Source organism: Microcaecilia unicolor, chromosome 9 (genome assembly GCF_901765095.1).
Source record: "Microcaecilia unicolor chromosome 9, aMicUni1.1, whole genome shotgun sequence".
In the NCBI taxonomy this organism is placed as follows: domain Eukaryota; kingdom Metazoa; phylum Chordata; class Amphibia; order Gymnophiona; family Siphonopidae; genus Microcaecilia; species Microcaecilia unicolor.
Window position 1 is genome coordinate 11,654,891 of NC_044039.1, and position 25,451 is coordinate 11,680,341.

The 25,451-nt window shown below is 44.8% G+C and overlaps 1 protein-coding gene and 1 long non-coding RNA gene across 5 annotated transcripts in view; one reads left to right on the top strand and one right to left on the bottom strand.

The window, feature by feature from the left end:
* Window positions 1–4,461, bottom strand: part of NAP1L1 (nucleosome assembly protein 1 like 1) — a 64,789-nt gene extending 60,328 nt beyond the window's left edge. For 2 of the 4 annotated variants that reach the window (XM_030214133.1, XM_030214134.1), the window contains exon 1: window positions 4,314–4,461. The gene's annotated coding sequence lies outside the window, so the exon portion shown is untranslated. The remainder of the gene's footprint in view (window positions 1–4,313) is intronic. The other 2 variants (XM_030214135.1, XM_030214132.1) reach the window with 1 other exon arrangement.
* Window positions 4,462–10,017: 5,556 nt separating this feature from the next.
* LOC115477697 lies at window positions 10,018–24,460 on the top strand. Its single transcript, XR_003943363.1, has 3 exons — window positions 10,018–10,048; window positions 15,958–15,962; window positions 24,357–24,460. It is a non-coding gene; the product is annotated as an uncharacterized LOC115477697 (long non-coding RNA).
* Window positions 24,461–25,451: the final 991 nt, after the last annotated feature.

The window sequence follows — 25,451 nt, forward strand, 5'->3', positions numbered from 1 at the left end:
TGCATACTGCTGTCAAGGAGCTGGGTATGACATTTGAGGCTGGCAAAAAATATTTTTAAAGTTTTTTTTTTAGGGTGGGAGGGGGTTAGTGACTACTGGGGGAGTAAGGGGAGGTCATCCCCGATTCCCTCCGGTGGTCATCTGGTCAGTTCAGGCACCTTTTTGAGGCCTGATCATAAGAAAAAAATGGACCAAGTAAAGTCGGCCAAGTGCTCGTCAGGGACGCCCTTTTTTCCATTATCGGCCGAGGACGCCCATGTGTTAAGCACGCCCCAGTCACACCTACGCTATGCTTCCGACACGCCCCCGTGAACTTTGATCATCCCCGTGACGGAAAACAGTTGAGGATACCAATTTGGGCAACCCTGGGAGAAGGATGCCCATCTTGCGATTTGTGTCGAAAGATGGGCGTCCTTCTCTTTTGAAAATAAGCCCGTTAGTCCTCCATTGCCCCAGGTGCAATATAATACTAGGTTATGAGCCCATTAGGGATCGTACCAGTACCTGAAAAAATTGTAAATCGCTTAGGTCTAGGTAGCATATAAATACTAAAAATAAAAATATTTTAGCTTTATATATGCAATACAGCCCTAGTAGTTTACACTTAAATACCTTCATATGCATTACAAAAAGGCTCACTGAATAATTGCTCTTCTGGGGTATATTCCACCAGTAGGTCCAGTCCATAAGACCTAGCTGCCTATTGCCCAACCATGCAGTTAACCCTTACATTTCAGTCTTCTCATCTGAATGCATAAGCTCTATACCTAAATTATGCATAGAAATTGCATTAACCATTCATTTCATACCCAAAATGAAGCGCATGAGTTTACAGCAAATAATTCCCTAACACTATGGGGGGAAAAGCTAGTCTACAATACTGAAACCTGTATGCTAATGTAGCACCACACACATGATGCTCAGTTGATACTGCTATAGGGCATCTTGGCTTCCCGATACCAGCTGAACTATCTCCCCTTTCACTCTTCACAAACACCAAAGAATTAACACCGACATCAGTTTGGTTAAGACTTAAAAAAAAAAAATTGTGATGCACACACAACCCACCTGAGCCAAGTCAGGATTTTCAAAAATTCCAACACAGTACAATACCAAATCATATCTCAGCAGCCTCCACATTACTTGTAAGGGTGAGCAAAGGCAGGTCCAGGTGCTAAAGAGCAAGGCAAAGGCCACCCAGGCAGAACTCAGGCTCCTAAGCTCAGTGCTTTGCAATGTCCCCTCTCACACAAACATGTGAATCCACAAGACATAGCTTCTCTCCCAGCACCTCCCATTCTTCAATGTATCTGTACTAGAGAATAACATGGGAATAAAATTTGTTCCTGTGAGTTCTGTCTACATCCCCACCCCGTTTTCCATCCCTGCAGGTTCTGTTCCCACCCTGTGGGCTCTGTTCTCATCTGCAGAAGCCTTGAACACTTCTGATTTTATATTTAATCTTTTTATTAAAGTATAATAAAAAGGAGTATGCTGTGCAACTGTTTTATATAAATTACAAATAGAAAACAATAACAATGAGCAACTATAATAAACCCTCCCACCACCACCCTTCTATGCTTCCAACCTCAACAATAGCTTACTTCTACTACCCAAGAAACCCTAATCCACCCTGTTAAAATGTCCAGGGGTACAAAATACAACCCTAGAGCGAAAAAATATGCACTATGAAGCACTGTTATGATTTTTTAATCTGTGGATGAATAAATGATCATCAACAATCTCAGGATTCAGTTTAGCTCTCCTGTCTTCCACAGTCCCTCCTACAATGGATGTGTTCTTAGAAGATGTGCTGATAGCATTTTGTACAGGACCCCCATGCAAATTTGCCAGCTATGACCACCATGTTTGCTTGTTTAAAAAAAAAAAAATATGCAAATTTTGTTTGTTACATTTATCCCCTGCGCTTTCCAAACACTCATGGCAGGCTCAATGCGGCTTACATGGGGCAATGGAGGGTTAAGTGACTTGCCCAGAGTCACAAGGAGCTGCCTGGGCCTGAGGTGGGAATCGAATTCAGTTCCCCAAAGTCCACCACCCTAACCACTAGGCCACTCCTCCATCTGCATCAAACAAACAACAGTCCAGTTCATTAACAGGCTTCAATGTAGAAAGTGACACAGGGACAAAGTTTGTCCCCGTCCTCACGGGGTCTGTCCACATCCCTGCCCCGTCCCCACCCCCTATGTCATTCTCTAATCTGTACCCCATCCTCAACTGAAATCCAGTGTAAATCCTCACGCTTAAATTAGGCACAGCTCCCCCAAATTCTAAACACAAGTGGAGGAGCGGCCTAGTGGTTAGGGTGGTGGACTTTGGTCTTGGGGAACTGAGTTGGATTCCCACTTCAGGCATAAGCAGCTCCTTGTGACTCTGGGCAAGTCACTTAACCCTCCATTGTCCCATGTAAGCCGCATTGAGCCTGCCATGAGTGGGAAAGCGCAGGGTACAAATGTAACAAAAATAAAATAGATACTATTGGAGATTCTACATGGAAGGTTGCTATTCCACTAGCAACATTCCATGTAGAAGGCTGCGCAGGCTTCTGTTTCCGTGAGTCTGATGTCAGACAGACGCAGAAGCCTGCGCGGCCACATTGGTGATCTGTAAGGGCCGACTTCTACATGGAATGTTGCTAGTGGAATAGCAACATTCCATGTAGAATCTCCAATAGTAGCAACAGTGGAGGAGTGGCCTAGTGGACTTTAGTCCTGGGGAACTGAGGAACTGAGTTTGATTCCCACTTCAGGCACAGGCAGCTCCTTGTGACTCTGGGCAAGTCACTTAACCCTCCATTGCCCCATGTAAGCCGCATTGAGCCTGCCATGAGTGGGAAAGTGCGGGGTACAAATGTAACAAAAATAAAATAGATACTATTGGAGATTCTACATGGAATGTTGCTATTCCACTAGCAACATTCCATGTAGAAGGCTGCGCAGGCTTCTGTTTCCGTGAGTCTGATGTCAGACAGACGCAGAAGCCTGCGCGGCCACATTGGTGATCTGTAAGGGCCGACTTCTACATGGAATGTTGCTAGTGGAATAGCAACATTCCATGTAGAATCTCCAATAGTAGCAACAGTGGAGGAGTGGCCTAGTGGACTTTAGTCCTGGGGAACTGAGGAACTGAGTTTGATTCCCACTTCAGGCACAGGCAGCTCCTTGTGACTCTGGGCAAGTCACTTAACCCTCCATTGCCCCATGTAAGCCGCATTGAGCCTGCCATGAGTGGGAAAGTGCGGGGTACAAATGTAACAAAAATAAAATAGATACTATTGGAGATTCTACATGGAATGTTGCTATTCCACTAGCAACATTCCATGTAGAAGGCTGCGCAGGCTTCTGTTTCTGTGAGTCTGACGTCCTGCATGTACGTGCAGGACGTCAGACTCACAGAAGCAGAAGCCTGCGCGGCCACATTGGTGATCTGCAAGGGCCGACTTCTACATGGAATGTTGCTAGTGGATTAGCAACATTCCATGTAGAATCTCAAATAGTAGCAACAGTGGAGGAGTGGCCTAGTGGTTAGGGTGGTGGACTTTGGGTCCTGGGGAACCGAGTTCAATTCCCACTGCAGGCACAGGCAGCTCCTGGTGACTCTGGGCAAGTCACTTAACCCTCCCCATTGCCCCATGCAAGGCACACTGACTGAGCCCACCATGAGTGGGAAAGCGCGGGGGCACAAAATGTAATAAAAATAAATACATAAAATAAATTAACATAGCCACTAGGGACCGGGCTAGGGCAAGCCCCAGACCAGGCCACCTCGAACACTTATGCTGGAAAGGAAGGGGTTGCCCATAATATAAGATTAGACTCGCAACGCTAAACCCGTGCAACAATGAACTCACACAGTGGCCTAGGAAGGAAGGCGAGGGCAGCCGCCACTGCTCACCACGTGCCAAATGGGTGACAGTAAACCCCACCCCCAGAAGAAGGTGAGAAGAATATCAGCTACGTCACATCGCCTCCCCGGCCCCCCCACAGGCCCACCTCCAACCCGGAGCCGTGATCCAATCACCGGGGCCCATAGCGCGGATGCGCGCGCGCTCGCACATACACACCCACCCACCCTTCCGAATGAAGCAGAGCGCACACCCGCGAGTGACCCCCCCCTCCCCCCTCCCTATACCTGAGAGCGGCGCGCGGGCGCCATCAACACACAGGCTCTCGCACGAGGCCCTGCCGGGGCGCGCGGCTAACGGAAGGCGTGCGGAGGAGGAAGAAGAAGGGAGCTCGCGGCGGCGGCTGCTGCTCTCCTCCACCTCCCGGTCCCAGTGGGTCGCTGCTTACCAGGTTCCTCGCCGGTCACTCGGGGTGGGGAAGACAGAGAGAGCAGCGAGGAGGCGCCCCTCAGATGGCGGCAAAAAGACCGGAGCTCCCGCCGCTCGTGCTCATATACAACAAGCGTCAGCGCGTAAAGGCCGCGAGGAGGAGGGGCGACGGCGTGCGCCGTGCGCATCCCCGAGCGCCAGACGGCACGGCGCGTGGGGCGGAGCCTTGCAGGCGTCCTGGCAACCGCACTGGCCCTGCCCTTTCTTCTGTCCGCGCGGCGGTAGAATTACTGAACGCGAGCCCGCCCTGCCCCGAGGAATCGGTTTAGGTGGGGCTGCGCAGGGCCGATGCAAGGGGAATTCAGCCCCCCCCCCCCCCAAGTTTAATTGCTCTTCTGTAGACCGCCTTTCCAAAACAGTGGTGTGTGCAAGAAGAACATCAGAGTCAAGCAATGTAAGGAAAGCAGCAAACACACACAATAGCATACCGCCCTTTCACATGCCGGAGAACGTGGTGAAGGCGGTTAGCTTAGCAGAGTTTAAAAAGGGGTTAGACGGTTTCCTAAAGGACAAGTCCATAATGGACTTGGGAAAAATCCACAATTCTGGGAATAACATGTATAGAATGTTTGTACGTTTGGGAAGCTCGCCAGGTGCTCTTGGCCTGGATTGGCCGCTGTCGTGGACAGGATGCTGGGCTCGATGGACCCTTGGTCTTTTCCCAGTGTGGCATTACTTATGTCCTCTACTTGGCTCACTTTTATTACATAGAGCAGTGATTTAACCTATTGTGATGTCATAGTGGCTCATTCCACCAATAAGAGCCAACCTCATTAGTGATGTCACAATGGCTTGATTGTATAGAATGTTTGTACGTTTGGGAAGCTCGCCAGGTGCCCTTGGCCTGGATTGGCCGCTGTCGTGGACAGGATGCTGGGCTCAATTGACCCTTGGTCTTTTCCCAGTGTGGCATTACTTATGTACTTATTTCTAACCACTGGCAAATGCTCAGAACTCCTGTGGTAAAGTCCAACAGACAGAACCCATAGCACCTGAACAGTGCAGAAAACTAGCTCGCCAATGCTCAAAGGAAATGGTATTCAAATTATATACTGTAAAAGCGAAAGGAAGGGGGAAATTTGCTTGGCATATATGAAAACTTTTTTTGTGGGAAGCTCAGCTCTTGTGTGCACGCACCAGGCAAACTTGAAAGCGAAGCACATACTGGTGCCTATAATTTCTGCACCTTTAAATATAAGCTTTTACATTTTTTTTTTAATTTACATATATTTAAGCACAGGAAACAGACACCAATGTTTGATTTTATGTTCTTGTTTGCTGAAACTCGAGCTTCTTTATTTCTTTGTACCGGCGCTTACAAGCTTTCTTCCACTTCCAAAAGAAATCTAAACCTGCAGAATTTAAAGAAAGAATTGCATAGGTTTTCAGTGGTAAGGGTGGCATTGTTTTGTGTGCTGTTCCTGAGCATTAGGAGGGATTAGAAAATTACCTCATTAACATCCATTTGACTACATTTGCATGCTATTTTGCGATAATCTTTGGCACGCACATTGTCTCCCATCCTAGGGCCCTCTGAGCATTCTGCACGCATTAACACCGCTGCTAGTCTGGCGGTAATCACCTCTAGCACCAGCGTTACATTTTCAGCATCGGCCCACAAGCCAAGGGCTTTTGTAACTGCCATTGTACACTAAAATTCAGGGGAAGAGCCAGGTATTACATCTCTTATGAAATGCCCCAGCAAATCCAAAAGTGGGTTATTCCAGAACAGGAATCCCCCGGTCCCCAGAGATTTTGATAATTACACTTAGTAACGTGATCATCAAGGAACAATTCCCTACACCCCTTCCCGTGCACTCCGCTCCATGGATAAATCCTTCTTATCTGTTCCCTTCTCCACTACTGCCAACTCCAGACTTCGCACCTTCTGTCTCGCTGCACCCTACGCCTGGAATAAACTTCCTGAGCCCCTACGTCTTGCCCCATCCTTGGCTACCTTTAAATCTAGACTGAAAGCCCACCTCTTTAACATTGCTTTTGACTCGTAACCACTCGCCTCCACCTACCCTCCTCTCCTCTTTCCTGTACACATTAATTGATTTGATTTGCTTACTTTATTTTTTGTCTATTAGATTGTAAGCTCTTTGAGCAGGGACTGTCTTTCTTCTATGTTTGTGCAGCGCTGCGTACGCCTTGTAGCGCTATAGAAATGCTAAATAGTAGTAGTAGTAGTCTCTTGTAAGCAGAGCTAATATTGTGATGTCATAATGCCTCAGGCCACCAATAAGAGCCAACCTCATCAGTGATGTCACAATGGCTTGATTGTCCTATACTTGGCTCACTTTTATTACTACTACTACTACTACTATTTAACATTTCTAGAGCGCTACAAAGTGTACGCAGCGCTGTACAAACACAGAAGAAAGACAGTCCCTGCTCAAAGAGCTTACAATCTAATAGACAAAAAGTAAAGCATTTAAATTTAAAATATTTAAGCAGTCAAGCACAAGAGAACAGTCACAGAAGGACAGAAGATGTTGAAGGGTGGTCAGTGTGATTAGGTGTAACTCTTTGAGCAGGGACTGTCTTTCTTCTATGTTTGTGCAGCGCTGCGTACGCCTTGTAGCGCTATAGAAATGCTAAATAGTAGTAGTAGTAGTAGTAATCCTAGAAAACCATAGTATTGGACTTCATATTTTTAAATATTAAATGTTTGTACATATTCATGTGGGTAATTTCCTGTACCATTTAATATTACTGATTCTCTTGATTTTCTGGGTTTATGGGGACCAGCCGGTACTCAAATGCTAGGCCACCCTTCAGGGGTGGGGCGATCACTGAGAGTCCCACCCCACAATAGCCAGACCCCCTGCAACCAGTCACAGAACCTATGACAAAACAGAATTGGTGTGTAGAGCCTGAGCTCTTTCATTAAAACTTGGGGTCCATGGGTCAATTTTAGCAGAAAATGGAAAAGGTGCCAGTACTCAGTACCCCCAAGTACCCCCCTCAAAAAAGCCCTGGTGAGGACCTATTGATGACTGCAAGAGCAGTTTGCTGCTTCTCAGATCTTGCATCCTAGATGACTGCCTAGTGAGTGTGCCTCATGGTTAAGCGCTGCCAGCCCCATAAGACTTCCCAAGGATCAACTGCATAATCCAATCTTGGTTTTTCTCTTACTCCATGCATTGGTTTGTAGGGAACTCAATGAAATAATTGGAACTACAATACCGTGCCATGCAGTGGGGGCAAAATAAGATCCAGTCTCCAACCCTCCTGCTCTCTCAATTTATTTTATTTTCCCTTGATTATTGCCCTTCAAGCAATGCTCTGCAAGGCAGTTTACAATCATACCTTTAATACTCTTCTTGGAACTCGGCTGCGATAGCTCCAGCAGATCCCACTCTTCAGTCCCGTACCACTGGGCGCTTCACTAGATAGTAGGCAGCAGGAATAGTTCTTGTGGAAAAGCTTCCAGTTTCTATCTTGTTTGCTCTGGATTCTCTTGTCCAGGGAAGCCATTAGCACAGATGCCCCTCGCATGGGAGAGTCTGTCTGACCTGACAGCTGCTCAAGTAATGCCTTCTTTTCCTTTGCCTCTGGAGGGGCCCTTTTACTAAGCCTCATAGGCGCCTACATGCGCCCACCGCACGCCAATTCAGAACTACCGCGTGGCCCGGGTGGTAATTTCATTTTTTACATGCGTTCAGTATGTGCGCTGGAAAATATACTTTATTTTCAGGCATGCAGCGTTAACCGGGCGGTAATCGACATTGTAAGCGCAGTAAGGTCTCAGGCCCCAAATGGACACATGCCAGTTTTCATTTTGCCGCACGTCCATTTTAGGCCAAAAAAAGGTCCTTTTTGCAGGTGCACTGAAAAATGGACCTGCGTGCATCCAATACACACATCTACAACAGCGCAGGCCATTTTTCGCCGCACCTTAGTAAAAGGAGCCCTAAATTTGGTAATGCTCAAGGGCCCAACCTTTAAGAGGAGATCAGAACTCAGCCTGCTAGCCAAGAGGCAGAATAAAAGGTGTAAAAAGTTTCCCTCCAAAACGTGGCCCTTATATAACCTAATGGCATACCATTTTACTTACATATAGAGTTGGTCATTTTCAAGAAGCACATACTCCCCGGCAAAGTTCTACCCAGAAAAATGTTTCCTCTTAAGTAGGTTAAACATGCATATCTTTATTAATCATTTAATTTGTGGGCCTGGAAAGCTAGATAAAGTTGAATGATTTGCCTTTATCCAAGGATTAGGTCCTTTCAGGCATTTGCTGCTGCCATCGAATACCCTAGGCCTATGGGGTCAATTCTACAACTTTGCACCTTCATTTAGGTTCCCCAACAACCAGAGGTATGGCCAGGTTTTGATGTCAGGGGGAGCAGAACTTTGAAAATCCATTTGGAGGAGTGGCCTGCTCCCCTTGCACTCCACCTAACTACACCTCTGCCAAGGACGTGCAGTGGGAGACTATGGGGCTCATGTTCATAGCACTTAGACTTACAGAGTTCCATAGGTCATGTGGAGGGGCATTTTTGATCTGATGTCTAAGTCCGACTTTGGATGTTTTGCAATCCAAATAGCAAATCTAGCCATTTTTGAAACAGTACTAATCATTTCTATAGCACTGTTAAGACATATGCAGCACTGTACACATTATATGCAAGTACTTTCTCTGGCCCTAGAGAACTGACAATCTAAGTTTTTGGGGTTTTTTTGCAATGGAAGGTTAAGGGGCCCTTTTACAAAGCAGCGGTAACCCCAACGTAGGCTTACTGCTCGCTAACAGGGAAGTACTGCAGAAGCCCAGCGGTAGTTCCCATCCCCAGGGCAAACCATTTCCAGCGCTGCGTTGGGGGTAAGTGCTCCCACCCGAAATAGGCCACGGCAAGTGCTTCACTTGTGGCACATCCATTTCTTTTAAAACAAACCTTGCCTTTGATAATGAACACAGATGACAATTGCTTTTGTAGATTCATTTGTGAAAACTTTATTTCTGTATTGGTTTATCAATAAAAATGTTTGAAACATAAAGATACCAAAAAAAACAACCAAACCTTGCCTTTTACCTGCTGCGGTAAAAGGGGGCCTCGGTGCGCATCAAAAACTTGCGCCAAGGCCAGCGCAGGCCCCTTTTTGCTGCAGTTTTGTAAAAGGACCCCTGAGTGACTTAGCCAAGGTTACAAGGTGCTGCAGTAGGAATTGAACATTAAGCTACTTCTCCACAGCCCGTCTTTTTTTTTTTTTTTTTTTTTTTTCAAACATGCAAGATGTTTTTGTGCTCTGTGCATTTATCTTTTTAGTCCATCTTTAGTGAATGCCTCTAACCTCCTCAATCCCCCCTACAGCCACACCCACTTTTCACTTGCACATTAAAGGATTTGCACGTGCATATTTATAAAACAGCTAAGTAAGATGCGCACATAAATCCAAATTGCTGCCAATTAATCCCAGTAATTGATTGTTTACTAATCCCCTGGTTTGGAGCATCCAGGATCAGATTATCCTTAGCCCAGGCCTCTGGCAGGCCCTTGATCAGAGAAATCTGCTCCTCCCTCTCAATAGCTTACCTGATCCCAGCAAAGTGTCCTCCCCCTGTTTAATGTGCTGCTACTCTGATGTCATTAAGGTTGGGATGCATAAGAAAATATGAATTTGCCATACTTGGTCAGACCGATGGTCCATCTAACCCAGTATCCTTCCAACAATGGCCAATCCAGGGTCACAAGTAGCTGGCAGAAACCCACACTGTAGCATACGATCCATGCTAACAATCCCTGGCATAAGTGGTGGCTTTCCCCATGTCTATATTAGTAGCAGTTTATAGACTTTTCCTCACATTTTTATAATTTATAATATATAATTGTAACTGCAACACATCACCACTCTACCTTTATTTTGACTGGTTTCTTTCTATGCCTGTCTGCTTAATTTTATCATGTTAACCTATTCTCTATGTAACACCAACTGTAACTTTTACTCTGGAATGGCGATCGCCATAACGGAACATTGTAAGCCACATTGAGCCTGCAAATAGGTGGGAAAATGTGGGATACAAATGCAACAAATAAATTTTTTTAAACCCAGATATGCTAACTGCTTTTACTACATACTCTGGCAACAAGTTTCAGATTATTCATTGAGTGAAAAAAGTATTACCATGTAACTTTCCCTCATATGTTTTTTAAAAAGCAATTGATTCACGTTTAGCTATTCCACTCAGGATTTAGTAGACCTGTATCATATCCCGCCCCTCCCCCTCCTCACTTTTTTTAAAACCCAGATATGCTGATTTTACCACATCCTCTGGCAACAAGTTTCAGACTATTAATTGAGTGAAAAAAGTATTACCATGTAACTTTCCCTCATATGTTTTTAAAAAAGCAATCGATCCACCGAGATAAAGGTCCAGAATCTAAGAAAGTCTGTTCAAGGCTCAAAATGGAAGGGTGGATATATAAGGGAAGACTTAGGTAGGGATGGCAGAAGGCAAGTGTCAGTGGGATGGTGGGAGAAGGATGGGGGGGGGGGGGGGAAGTAGTGAGGAAACATAAAGGTGAATATTATTAGTACTAGCCGTTGAGCCCGTGAAAACGGGCTACTTTTGGAATGGGGGGGGGTTTCCGAGCCCCCCGGCCCGAACAGCACTGTAAACTTACATCAGCATGCAGCAGCAGGCACATCAGCAAAGCTGCCGTCGGGGCAGGCTTCCTTCTCTGCCTTTGACCCGCCCTCGTGTGACGTAACGTCGGCGAGGGCAGGACAAAGGCAGAGAAGGAAGCCCGACGGCAGCTTTGCTGATGTGCCTGCTGCTGCGTGGTGATATAAGTTCACAGTGCTCGGGCCAGATGGAGGGGCGGCGGCGACTCCGGGGGAGAGGGGGAGCGGTTCCGACGTCTGCAGCATGCCAGTAGAGACTTCCCTCTCTGTCCCGCCCCCATCATCACGAATTGAAGCGGGGACGGGGCAGAGAGGGAAGTCTCTACTGCGCATTTGCGAGTGAGTACGGTCACTCACCGTTTATATGTTTGATTACTATTTACATAGTTGGATATTACAGATTTGTGAATGCACGATACAGAAGGTGAAATATTTGTTAGATAAAACTGTTTAAAGTAGATACGTAAGGGGGAAGTACAATGATACAATGTTAAAATGTTGAAGCATAAACAGAGGGCGGGTGTAGGGGGGGGGATAAAATGATAAAAGTTTGATGACTGTAAGTAGCAAATTGCGTCACTTGTTTATTTACTCAAGATTGAACTTCTGTATATTCAGAATGTGGAATGTGATGTTAATTTTGTAGTGTCATCAGTAAAAGTGTTGAAACTAAAAGCAATCGATTCATGTTTAGCCATTCCACTCCACTCAGGATTTAGCAGGCCTGTATCATATCCCCACCCCACATACACACACAGCTGCCTCTTCTCCAAGCTGAAGAGCCCTAACCTTTTAGGCCTTTCCTTATATGAAAGACGTTCTATCCCCTTTATCATTATAATACCAAGGCCAGAGATGCCTGGGGACCTGCTGTTCCCCAACTTGGGGATCCCATGCTGATTTTTTAACATCCCGTTGGTTTAAATTAGTCAGTAGGTACTCGAAGTAAAACAAATGGAAATAAATGCTTTTTGATTCATTCCATTTGAAACCAACCAAAAATAGCCTTAGACTTTGCATTTTACCTTTCATTTCAAAATGAATGTGTGTCATTATTGACCATGTTCATAGTCGCCCTTTGGAACGTCTCCAGTTTCTATCCTCAAAGATACAGCCTTGAGAATGGTAGACAATACTCCACCAAGGTCCTCAATGCAGACTTAGCAGGAAGAATGCATTTCACACAAAGAAAAAGATCAGCACTGAAAGCACAGATAAATATTTGTAGCTTTCTAAGTGGATTAAATACTTTATGCAGAATTGGACAGCAGGAGTCAAGCACTTTATACTTTATAAAGAGGCAATACAGTAATGATGAGGCACTGCAGTGGAATCTAAGGGTTAGATGGCATGGGATCATTATGATTGCAACCCTTTACGGGCTTATATGGCTACTAGGAATTGGGACTAAGGACTAGTTTTGTGTTGTGGTATAAACCAGAATAACTGTTTCCATTGGAGAAGAGAGGTCAAGATTTGGAGAAAGAAAATTCTTCTCTTTTCCTTGCTAGACATGAGTTCCCTATAATGCTAGGCAACTATGATTTCCCCATTTTCCTTTGCCTCCTCCTCACTGTGAACAACAGGATTAGGCCATAAATGCCAGCTCTGTGGGTGCTTAAGCACACCCCCCCCCCCAATATTGAACAAATGCCTTTACTTCTGAAAAGCTGGCCACTATGGATTAGGCAACTCAGTTCTAGGGTTAGGATCCTGAAGCTTGGCTGATGGGTTTGCACGTCACCGATAGTGATGGATTCCATGAAATGCTACCGCAGCCCTTGCACTATTCACTTTTATGTACTCATTCATGATACAGTTAAAGGGAAGTGGGAAGCGGACCAATGACTCCAGGGAAATAGGATACTGATGTACAAAGTACCACTTTATTCACAGACTCAACACAGTACCGTGTTTCGGCCACAGGCCTGCCTCAGGAGTCTTAAATGTTTCTCAACAGACTACACAGAGACATTTCAGTATCTGTTTAAAATCATTAAAGGTCTTTCTCAAGACCATTCAACCTCTAGACCGATTCCTAGTACCAGAATAATTTAAGACTCCTGAGGCAGGCCTGTGGCCGAAACACGGTACTGTGTCGAGTATGTGAATAAAGTGGTACTTTGTACATCTGTATCCCATCTCCCTGGAGTCATTGGTCCACTTCCCACTTCCCTTTAACTATTGTTTTCTCGTGGGAGTCAGTGTTTATCCACCTCGGTGGATCACCTCCTCCCTCATTCATGATACCCCACCCACAGTCACTCAAGACCATTGAGAAGAAGGATTAACGTAATGGCTAAGCACAGCAGTCTGAGAACCAATTTCCAATGACTCTAGGCATATCACTCAACACTCCACTGCCCCAGGTACAAAATAAGTACCTAAATATATTATGTAAACTGCTTTGATTGTAACAACAGAAAGGCAGTATATCAAATCCCAACCCCCTTCCCTTAAGTGGCTAACATTAAAATCATAGGCAAATATACATACAGTCTTTACAGAATAATAGGTTAACGTAGTAATAGATAACGACAGATACCTGTACAGTCTATCCAGTCTGCCCAACAAGATAAACTCATAGCATAAGTTATGATGAGATCTTGATTCGTCCTTACCATTTTCAGGGCACAGACTATAGAAGTCTGGTCAGCACTGGCCTTGTTCTCCAACTACTGAAGCTGAATCTATCCAGCCACGATCAAGGCACAGACCCTAGAAGTCTGCCCAGCACCATCCTTGGTTTCCAACTTCTGAAGTTGTCATGGGCATAGACCGTAGAAGTTTGCACAGCACTGGCCTTGTTCTCCAACTTCTGAAGTTGTCATCGAAGCCCCAATTCACCCCATCCAAATTTGTCCAGCCACGATTAGGGCACAGACCCATCCCAACTCTCTCCACAACCCCCTATCACTCCCATAAACTTCAACCTCTCCTCTCAAACAACAAACTAAAACAAATCTAACCCCCTATCTTCAAGTTACCAAACTTAGGGGGTCTTTTACAGAGCAAAACGCAGGCTTACCACTCGCTCTTCCGGGACTACTGCCGACCCAATGCAGTTGCTGGCAGCAGTCCTGCCCTGAGCTCGCACCATTTCCGGGGGGGAAATAAAACCCTTAGAAATGGCTTGCATGGCGCTAACCCAGCAATAATCAGGCATCACCACATTGCCCGGTTACCGCTGGATTAGCGCGGGAGCCTTATCGACACCTCAATGGGTGGCGGTAAGGGCTCCCAGCCGCATGGCCACGTGGTAAGAGTTATCTCACCGCATGGCCATTTCGTGGGGGGGGGAGGGGCTTTTACCGGCTGAAGAAAAAACGGCCCTAGTGCACAGGAAAAATGTCCCCTGCTGCTAGTCCTTTTCCCGCACCTTGGTAAAAGGACCCCTTACACGGATAATGGTGCTTATCCTTTACTTCACCTGGTAAGCAATTTCATAATTCAGGCAGAAAACGGAGAAAAACACGATGAAGGCAGGAGCCACAGAGTCAGAACAGCTTCATTTACATTAGATTTCTCCTGGGCAGGGACGCTACCGCTTTTCAGTCAGGTCCACCCCTTCAGCGGTGGTAGTACGGGCTTGTGAGAGGCAAGCTGGAGGCAGTGTCCACATCTACACTGCCTAGTGCCCAGCTATGTTCTAGTTCAGGCCCAGGAGCAGTGGCCTCAGGTTAAATATGGATGTTTTCTTTTCACAAATGTCTGTTAAAAATCGGCCTAGGCAGAAGAATGCCAAATTCCACGATGGGAACACAACAGAAAAGACAGTGTAAAGTAGACCATGCACCCAAGAAAGCCAGGACAAAAGGTTCTGAATCTGAAGCGGGTTTTATTGGGCTTTCTTGGGTGCATGTTCTTGTCACAAATGAACGAGAGACACTTGTTGATCAAGCTTTCTTCAGGTGCCAGAAGCCATGTGTAAATCGCTTCCTGATGTTTTCATGTGATTTGTCCAAAAAAAATCCGCAATCAAGCGGAGAACTCGAACGCCCCAGGGGAAAACACAGATATAGGTAAAAAGTGGGATGTTTGACCACAGAAATACAAATCCTGGAGACAATATCATAAAAACTTCTTTATTGAAGAAAAGACTCGACACACCTGTTGTGTTTCGGCCTACAGGCCTGCATCAGGAGTCTCCTGCTATGACGTAGCGTATATGAATCTGAAATGCCTGAACCATGATTTGCTCCATGTGACGAACCAAATGTAAAGTGATTGGCTATATTACAAAAGTGGTCTTGAAAAAGACCTTTCGTGGTAAGCTTGTCCGTAGCGGGTCACTAGGAGCGCAGCATGGAACGTGATTTGTCTTCACATAACATGTTTTCCCGATTAAACATTCCCTCAACCCATCTCTGCTATAACACACACCAGCACACTAAGAAGGAGATATCACATGCAATGTGCTGTAGATAACAGATGTGCTGCAGGCAGTGACAATAAATATTTAATACATTAAAAAAAATTATTACTCAATGAAATTACAAAGAAATACGTTTAAAACAGATGAGGACATTTTTTTTCACTCAAAGAATAGTTAAGCTGTGGAACTCGTTACCAGAGGATGTTGTAACAGTGGTTAGCATATCTGGGTTTAAAAAAGGTTTGGACAAGTTCCTGGAGGAAAAGCCCATGAGGAAGTCTCTGCTCGTCTGAGATTGTTAGCATGGAATGTTGCCACTATTTGGGATTCTGGAATGTTGCTACTAATTGGGTTTCTGCCAGGTACTTGTGACCTGGATTGGCCACTGCTGGAAGCAGGATACTGGGCTAGATGGACCATTGGTCTGACCTAGTATGGCTATCCTTATGTTCTTGCTAATTAGCTTGATCAAGAGCAAGAGGCTTGCACTTGATCTTGTTTGTAACATAATATCTTGCTAAAGAAACTGTTATTATTATTATTAGCATTTGTATAGCGCTACTTTATAACCCTAAGCAACCACTGAAACATGAAGTGAGGGTCCAGCATAATGATACGTCAGAGAATGTAAACTCAACTGCTTTAGTCTCTATGGTGTCAATTCTATAAGTGGGCACCACAATTTAGGCATGCCAATGCTACGCACTGAGCACCAGTTCTGTAACAGAATCTGTGTGTCGAGGTACGTTATACAATGCTAGAGTAAGTTAGCATTGATGTGCCTAATTGAAGGCGCCGTTATGCCAGGTGTAACCATTTGCCCCTAAATACGGCACTTTGGCATGTAACTTACAGTAAAGTTTAGAACAGCGCTCTAGTGTTAATGCGCGTAAATGTACACTATGGGCTAGATTCTATATATCGTGCCTCGATTTCCGCACATAAATCAAAGCGTATGCTATAAAGTACACTTTAATTTAGGCATACGTTATAGAATACGTCGAGCGCTGCTCCACGCGACTAAATTTAGTCGCGGTCAATTATGCCAACTAAAACCTGGTGTAAATTCTGATGCAAAAATTAGGCGTGGAGCAGGTGTATCCTGTAACAACGCTCAAAAGATTTTAGAAACGCTCTTGACCTGCCCTTAACCGCTTTTCAACTACGCAACTTGGAATTTATGAGCACCACGTTTCAGAATACACTTAGCGAGTTGTGCGCATAAATCTTAACGCTAGTTAGTGCTAATTGCTTAACATTCAATTAACAGCGCTGATTAGCTAGTTAACCAATTAAGTTACGCACATTGCTAAAGAATATACTTTGATTTCCATGCGGAAATTAAGGCATCATATATGGAATCCCAGGGTATATGCACACAAGTGCTAATATTCCAACATACACACACAAACAGCACCTAACTTTAAGCATCGTTACAGAATTGGGGGGGGGGGGGTATATGATTTACATATAATTGACTGAAACAAGAAGCATCGTTAATAGAAATACCACTATCAGATGGCTTATTCTATACTAGACAAATATGAAGAACCAGGAGATCATCAGGCGCCAAGAGATAAAATGAGAATCCAAGAAAATGGGGGAGGGTCTGTGTCTTATAGTTGCTCCAGGGTGGGGGCAGGATTATTTTTTTTTTTTTTGTTACATTTGTACCCCTTGCTTTCCCTCTCGTAGCAGGTTCGATGTGGCTTATATATTATATACAGGTACTTATTTGTACCTGGGGCAATGGAGGGTTAAGTGAGTGACTTGCCCAGAGCCACAAGGAGCTGCCTGTGCCTGCAGTGGGAATTGAACCCAGTTCCCCAGGACCAAAGTCCACCACCCTAACCACTAGGCCACTCCTCCACTGTTGCTATTATTTGAGATTCTACATGGAATGTTGCTATTCCACTAGCAACATTCCATATAGAAGTCGGCCCTTGCAGATCACCAATGTGGCCGTGCAGGCTTCTACATGGAATGTTGCTAGTGGAATAGCAACATTCCATGTAGAATCTCCAATAGTAGCAACATTCCATGTAGAATCTCCAGTAGTATCTATTTTATTTTTGTTACATTTGTACCCTGCGCTTTCCCACTCATGGCAGGCTCAATGCGGCTTACATGGGGCAATGGAGGGTTAAGTGACTTGCCCAGAGTCATAAGGAGCTGCCTGCGCCTGAAGTGGGAATTGAACTCAGTTCCTCAGTTTCGCAGGACCAAAGTCCACCACCCTAACCACTAGGCCACTCCTCCACTGTTGCTACTATTGGAGATTCTACATGGAATGTTGCTATTTCACTAGCAACATTCCATGTAGAAGTCGGCCCTTGCAGATCACCAATGTGGCCGCGCAGGCTTCTGCTTCTGTGAGTCTGACGTCGTCAGACTCACAGAAGCCTGCGCAGCCTTCTACATGGAATAGCAACATTCCATGTAGAATGTCCAATAGTAGCAACATTCCATGTAGAATCTCCAATAGTATCTATTTTATTTTTGTTACATTTGTACCCCGTGCTTTCCCACTCATGGCAGGCTCAATGCAGCTTACGTGGGGCAATGGAGGATTAAGTGACTTGCCCAGAGTCACAAGGAGCTGCCTGTGCCTGCAGTGGGAATTGAACCCAGTTCCCCAGGACCAAAGTCCACCATGCTAACCACTAGGCCACAGGGTGTGTGGTGTATGGTTGATGGTGGTGATGGGGAGTTTGGGTGTGTATGAGCAGAAGTGTGTGTCGATGCGGAGGGAGGGGTGAGGTGGGGTGCTTCTACCAGCAGAAACTCCTTCTTAGGCTTAAGTAACCAGCTGTTCCTGTTGCTTCTACCAGTGAGCTACACACTGGGAGCCCAATAGGATTTCTATTGCCGATCCTGTACAGCAGTCTTTTATTCACCATTTACGTTCCTGGTTGTGATTTGCCTGCCCCTATTTCTCAGCTGTGACGTCAATGAACAGGAAGACGGATGGATACAGAGTGCAATTACATGCACTTTTGCTATCAAAGTAACTTTTCGGTTATGCTTCTCTCTCCCCTTTAGATGGTGCTGTTTCTGCATCTCATACTGGCAAAGACTGGAGAAAAAAGTTTCCTACAACAGATTTTGGTGATCCTTCTGCAGTGTCAGTCTATTTCAATTTGTACCAGACATCAACGTTTTTTTTCCCCCTTCTAACATTAGGTTAGACCAGAGATGGCGAACCTTTCAGAGACCGAGTGCCCAAACAGCAACCCCAAATCTAATTATCGCAGGTGCCGGTACTCATTATGGGCAGGGTCACCACATATGACTCCACCCCTATGAAAGCCACACCCCTTACACCAGCCATGGCGCATATAAACAGACATCATTGAAAATATTATACTAGTATAGGAGAAAAAAATAACATGATTTTTTTTCATTATAAATCATTTCTATAAGCTGTTACAGCTCCAGTATACCCAGTGCAAAATAAGACAAATTCCAAACACTAAAATGAAAATAAAATGATTTTTTTCTACCTTTGTTGTCTGGTGATTTTGTTTTTCTATCCATATTGGTCCTAGTCTCTGATTCTGCTGCTCTCTATCTGTTCTCTTAACTCCATTTCCAGGGCTTCCTTTCCATTTATTTATTTTTCTGCTGTTCCTCTTTCCCTTCTCTGACGCTAATTCCTGTATTTTGTATTAATGTTGTTTACTAGACTATTGTACGCCACATTGAGCCTGCCCATGGGTGGGAAAAGTGTGGGATATAAATGCCATAAATAAATACATTTTATTTCTTTACTTTCCTCCTTTCTTCTTCATTTCTTGCCCTCCCCTCTATCCACTCATGTCCAGCAACCCTCCTCTCCCCTCCAGCCACCCATGTCCAGCCACCCTCCTCTCCCCTCTGCCCGCCTGCCCTCCCTCCCACCCAGCACCAGGCATTCCTCCCAGCATCAGGCTCACTCCCTCCCACCCAGCATCAGGCATTCCTCCCTCCCAGCATCAGGCACCCCTCCCACCCAGCACCAGGCCGCCCGAGCACCAGGGTCCCCCCCTCCGAATAAAAGTCATACCTTGTTGGAGTTATGGCGGCAGCGGCAGTGAAAAGCAAGCTGGCTCGGCGCGCCTTCAGCCTTCCCTTCTGTCTCTCAAGTTTTGGTCCCGCCCTTACGGAAACAGGAAATGAGGGCGGGACCAGAGCTTGACAGAAGGGAAGGCTGAAGGCGCGCCGAGCCAGCGCTTTTCACTGCCGCCTTAACTTCGACCAGGTATGACTTTTATTCAGAGGGGGGCTAGAACTGGCTGAGGCGACGGCACGCGTGCCCTCTCTGGCAAGCGTGCCATAGGTTCGCCATCACTAGGTTAGAGAATTAGGGGAGATGTAGCCTATCGGTTAGAGTGGGCTGAGAAGCAACACAGGCAACAGTTCAAATTCCACTGATGCTCCTTGTGGCATTGGGCAAATCACTTAACTCTCCACTGCCTTGGGTACAAGCTTTGGTTATAAACCCTCTGCTCCTACACAATCAAGACAAACAGGAGCAAAAGGGTGATTCAAGTCTCGATATCATCATCTATATAAAACTCACCCTCAACGTTCTATTGGCTGCTGACGTCACTGAAGCCAAGGTTCGTATGTTCGAAGCTCTGAAGCCTCGAAAATCACAGTCTCTGGGCCCCGCCCTCGCGTCAAACGTTATGACGTTGAGGGCGGAGGCGGAGCAATTCACCGCCCTCGCGTCAAACGTTATGACGTTGAGGGCGGAGGCGGAGCAATTCACCCACATCGACGACGGGTGGGAGGGGGGGGGGCACAGGAAAGCCTTGCTAGCGCCCATTTCATTGGCTCCAGAAACGGGCCTTTTTTTTTACTAGTAGTCTATAATTCTGTGTTTGAAACTTTCTTAGGGCGAGAAATAATAAGAAATTTTGTACAAGCCTGATAATTAACTGGTCTAAGACCAACAGGTTTTGCTGCCTCTGCAGGCCCTGAAATAAAAGCAGCTTTTTTTTGGGGGGGGGGGGGGGGGAAAGAAGAAGCAGGTGGTTCCGACATAGGTCTGTCTACAGATGAAACCAATATTAGATCTATTTCAGCTTCTTTCCCTCCTTCGATGGTAACTAAGTTGAATGTTCTTAAACAATCCCACCGGGCTGGGATCGCTTACCCCATATATTTATTATTTCCATATTTTTCTCTTGGCATCTGTGACCTCTGACAGTCATCTCACAGAAATGAAATGTTAGGTCAGTCTATAAATCAGTGTGTGCCCTCATCATGCCTCAATAATGCAGGTAAGAATTACATATCTGAGATAAGCCACGACTGACTGAATTTTGGCAAGCTGAATCAGGCAGGTTTTGTGCCACAACCAACCATAATTTGGGTAATACAAGTCTTGTTCAGAGGATCTTGAATCTAATTCCTAATGATGTCCATGTAAACGGAGCTTACGTGGTATAAATCACACTTACTTTAGCATGTCTATCCCACCTATTATTTTTTTTTGTTACATTTGTACCCTGCACTTTCCCACTCATGGGCTTACATGGGGCAATGGAGGGTTAAGTGACTTGCCCAGAGTCACAAGGAGCTGCCTGGGCCTGAAGTGGGAATCGAACTCAGTTCCTCAGTTCCCCAGGACCAAAGTCCACCACCCTAACCACTAGGCCACTCCTCCACTGTTGCTACTATTTGAGATTCTACATGGAATTTTGCTATTCCACTAGCAACATTCTATGTAGAAGTCGGCCCTTGCAGATCACCAATGTGGCCGCGCAGGCTTCTGCTTCTGTGAGTCTGACATCCTGCACGTACGTGCAGGACGTCAGACTCACAGAAACAGAAGCCTGTGCAGGCTTCGACATGGAATGTTGCTAGTGGAATAGCAACATTCCATGTAGAATCTCCAATAGTAGCAACATTCCATGTAGAATCTCCAATAGTATCTATTTTATTTTTGTTACATTTGTACCCTGCGCTTTCCCACTCATGGCAGGCTCAATGCGGCTTACATGGGGCAGTGAAGGGTTAAGTGACTTGCCCAGATTATCACACCTAAACAGTTTGATCCGTCTTCCAGTAGCATTTGGCGTTCCGTTCTGTAGGAATTAAGCTATTTTGGTTTTTTTGCAAGGAAAAGCAGTATATTAAATCTCTAGAAACCATAAACCACACAAAGATGTATCACCAGTACCTAAAAAAATGATGATCTAAATAAACTAACATTCGTCCTATGGCAGCTCTTCCTTTCAAAACATAAATCAAATTATGTAGGATAGAAATTTTCAGAGGCTTGTAGCCAGGTAAATAAGTAGTTACTGGGTGGATTCAAGGACTGAAAATTGTCTTGCCCTCTACAGGTAGTTTTAGCTACACCCCAAATACATCAGGCCAAGAAAGGGAAAGAGAATGGGACTTGATATACTACTGCCTTTCTGGTTTTTTTGCAACTACGTTCAAAGTGGTTTACTTATATTCAGGTACTTATTTTGTACCAAGGGCAATGGAGGGTTAAGTGACTTGCCCAGGGTCACAAGGAGCTGCAGTGGGAATCGAACTCAGTTCCCCAGGATCAAAGTCCACTGCACTAACCACTAGGCTACTCCTCCACTCATTCCACCAATAAGAGCCAACCTCATCAGTGATGTCACAATGGCTTGATTGCCCAAGACTTGGCTCACTTCTGATATAAGGGAAAGGGATATGGGACTTGATATCCTGCCTTTCTGAGGTTTTTGCAACTACATTCAAAGCGGTTTACATATATTCAGGTACTTTTTTTGTACCTGGGGCAATGGAGGGTTAAGTGACTTGCCCAGAATCAACAAGGAACTGCAGTGGGAATCAAACCCACATATGTGGAGATTCCATTTTCAATCCTCACAGATATTTCATGTTGACTTTTGTCCCTGTGAGTGAAGAGTACTCATGGGCCTGCAACCTCACATACTTATCAAGTATAAACATGGGCCACTAAAAAGATGTTGGCAAGACTGGTTTTGCATTTCAGAATTTATACACTAAATGCAAGTACAGTATTTCCAGTACACAACTCATTTCCATTGTTAACTAGAAATAAATTTAATTTATTAATTTGTATGCGATCTACAGAGAGAAACCATGGGCAAAGTACCCGTGTGGTCTCTACACATAAAACAGAATCAAAGCTCTGTTTTTAAATACCTTTCCAGATAAAGAAACATCTGTGATCTTTAGTTAAAAGAGAAAGGCTACTATCTTAACAGACACATTCTTCTGTCATATACATACCGTGTTTCCCCGAAAATAAGACACTGTCTTATATTAATTTTTGCCCCCCAAAATGTGCTAGGTCTTATTTTCAGGGGCTGTCTTATTTTTCGGGGAAACATCGGGGTTGGCCCGCCCGCTCTCCGTCGCTCGCGGAACTAACCTTAAACGCCTCCTTTCACCTTCGCAGCAAGCAGCAGCAGGGCAGGCCACTCCTTCCTTCCGTGACCTGCCCTCGTCTGACATAACGTCCGCGAGGGCGGGACACGGAAGGAAGGAGAGGTCTGCCCTGCTGCTGCTTGCTGCGAAGGTGAAAGGAGGTGTTTAAGGTTAGTTCCAGGTGGGTGGAGGGGGGGCCCGGCGACCTCGGGTGGGGGGGGGGGGCTGCCTTGTTCGGCGCTCGGCGGCCCTGCTTTCAAACAAAAATTTGCTAGGTCTTACTTTTGGGGGAGGCTTTATATCTACCAATTCAGGAAAACCTCTACTAGGTCTTATTTTCAGGGGATGTCTTACTTTCGGGGAAACAGGGTAACTGTTCTCATATCTCTGAGGTCTTGAACATATATCCAGAATTGCCTTACAATATTTGCTTGTTAAACTACTATCATGCTCTATCATTACCATGTTACTCAAGTTCCTTCTGTAATACTAAATGTGTATCTTCTTATATATTTCCACTATTCATGATGTATTGTAAGCCACATTGAGCCTGCAAAGAGGTGGGAAAATGTGGGATACAAATGCAATAAATAAATCCCCCTACACATGGCCCCTTTTCTCTATTTTTCTAATCCTTGTTCACAAATTAAACCTTGTTTTACTTATGAAAACTGGGCCCAAATTCACATCTACACCATGATATTCACAAATGAAAAGATGTGCGATTCTGCAAACCCAAAAACTGGATATGTAAAGAACTTTGCACAGGTCTTAAAATGAAATGTTTACCACTAATGCCTTACTACAGTCTAATTTGTGAAGTAATTGGCGGAAGTATGCCTTCGCCTAACGTACGATTACACTGTGGAATTTGCTGCCAAAAGACAGTGTAAAATATAAAGGGTTTAGGTAGCTTACTGACCTTTCCTACAGAAGCTTGGTATTAGGCAGGTAGATTTACTTGGTCAAGGAAAGGCTCGATCCTTTGGGATCTCTCTGGGTTGGACACTATTGGAAACAGAATACTTGGCTTGAGGGATGCAGTAGGCATTTCTTATGTTACGAAAAGTGTATTATGAACCTTAATGGAGTCTCAAGTCAAACTAGAAAAAGGTTTATAAAGCAGCCTGTCCATATGTTTGTCTAAGGTTAGAGCAGAAACCTGTATGATTTTAATGTCAAACAAAATGCTTCATTCAGAAAGAATCCATATACGCTGCAATAGCCTGCATGTCTCAGCACATAGTAGCACACAGTGAAAACCACTTTCCAGTCGTACAGTTTGGCAGATCAAGTCTTGGTTACAGAATTTGTGGTCGTGTTTCAACAGTTTAGGAATGAAAATAGTGACTGACAAGCACATGATTTCAGAAGAGTCTTCTAAGGAACGTACTATTTGACTGAACTAAAATTTATAAACAGGGCTTCCAATTTTCAGTTTTGACTGATAAAACAGTGATAAAACACTTCTGGTGGCCAGCAAGCATTGAATAACACCGGAACCCCCCCCCCCCCCCCCCCCCCCACATTCCCTAGTATTCTCTCCCGCTCTCCTGCCTGCCTTGAATTTTCCATCCTAGTTTTGTGTTTTCCATCCCCACGACTTCTCAGCTGCACAAAATGTATGCGTTTCATCCCATCGGATAAAAGGTAACTCAGCAATGGTGCCTCAAAGAACCCTTAATTAGCTGGAAATTTACAATTTATAAACACTTTAGAAGTGGAGTGGAGGAGTGGCCTAGTGGTTAGGGTGGTGGACTTTGGTCCTGGGGAACTGAGTTCGATTCCCAGCACAGGCAGCTCCTTGTGACTCTGGGCAAGTCACTTAACCCTCCATTGCCCCATGTAAGCCGCATTGAGCCTGCCATGAGTGGGAAAGTGCGGGGTACAAATGTAACAAAAATAAATAAATAAATAAAATATTATAAAACACAAAAGACCACATTAAAGCAAATAGGTAGATACATGTAAGGGGCTAGATTCTGTTTATGATGCCTGAAATTCCACACGGAAATTAAATACACCTAGGCATATTCTCTAAAATATGCCTATATTTCATAGAATACGCTGAGCGCTTCTTCAAAATTTATGCCATGTTTTAATTGGCGTAAATCCTGATGTCTAAATTAGGTGCGGAGCGGGAGTATTCTATAACAAAGCATATACGTTTTAGAAACGCCCACACCACACCCTCTTTTCAACTATGCGACTTAGAATTTTAGCACACCAAGTTACAGAATAGGCTTAGCGAGTAGTGCATGTAAATGTTAATTAATGCCAATGCTTTGTTAACATCCAATTGACAGCGCCGATTAGCAAGTTAACCAATGAAGTTACACATATTCTTACAGAATGCTTTGATTTCCACACGGAAATTAAGGCGCAATATATAGAATCCCAGGGAAGATGTTTAATGAAGAGGGCTGGATAAACCAAAGAAATAGGAAAAAAAAGGGGGAGGGGAGAAAAGTGGTTTGTGAAAAATGTTTGAATATTTGTAATTTGGAATGTTGTGGGAGTCTGAGGCTCCAGACTGTTGTTAAACTGATTGATTAATAAAAATGTATAAATTTTAAAAAAAAAAAAATCACAAAAAGGGGGGGGAGGGGAGAAAAGTGGTTTGTGAAAAATGTTTGAATATTTGTAATTTGGAATGTTGTGGGAGTCTGAGGCTCCAGACTGTTGTTAAACTGATTGATTAATAAA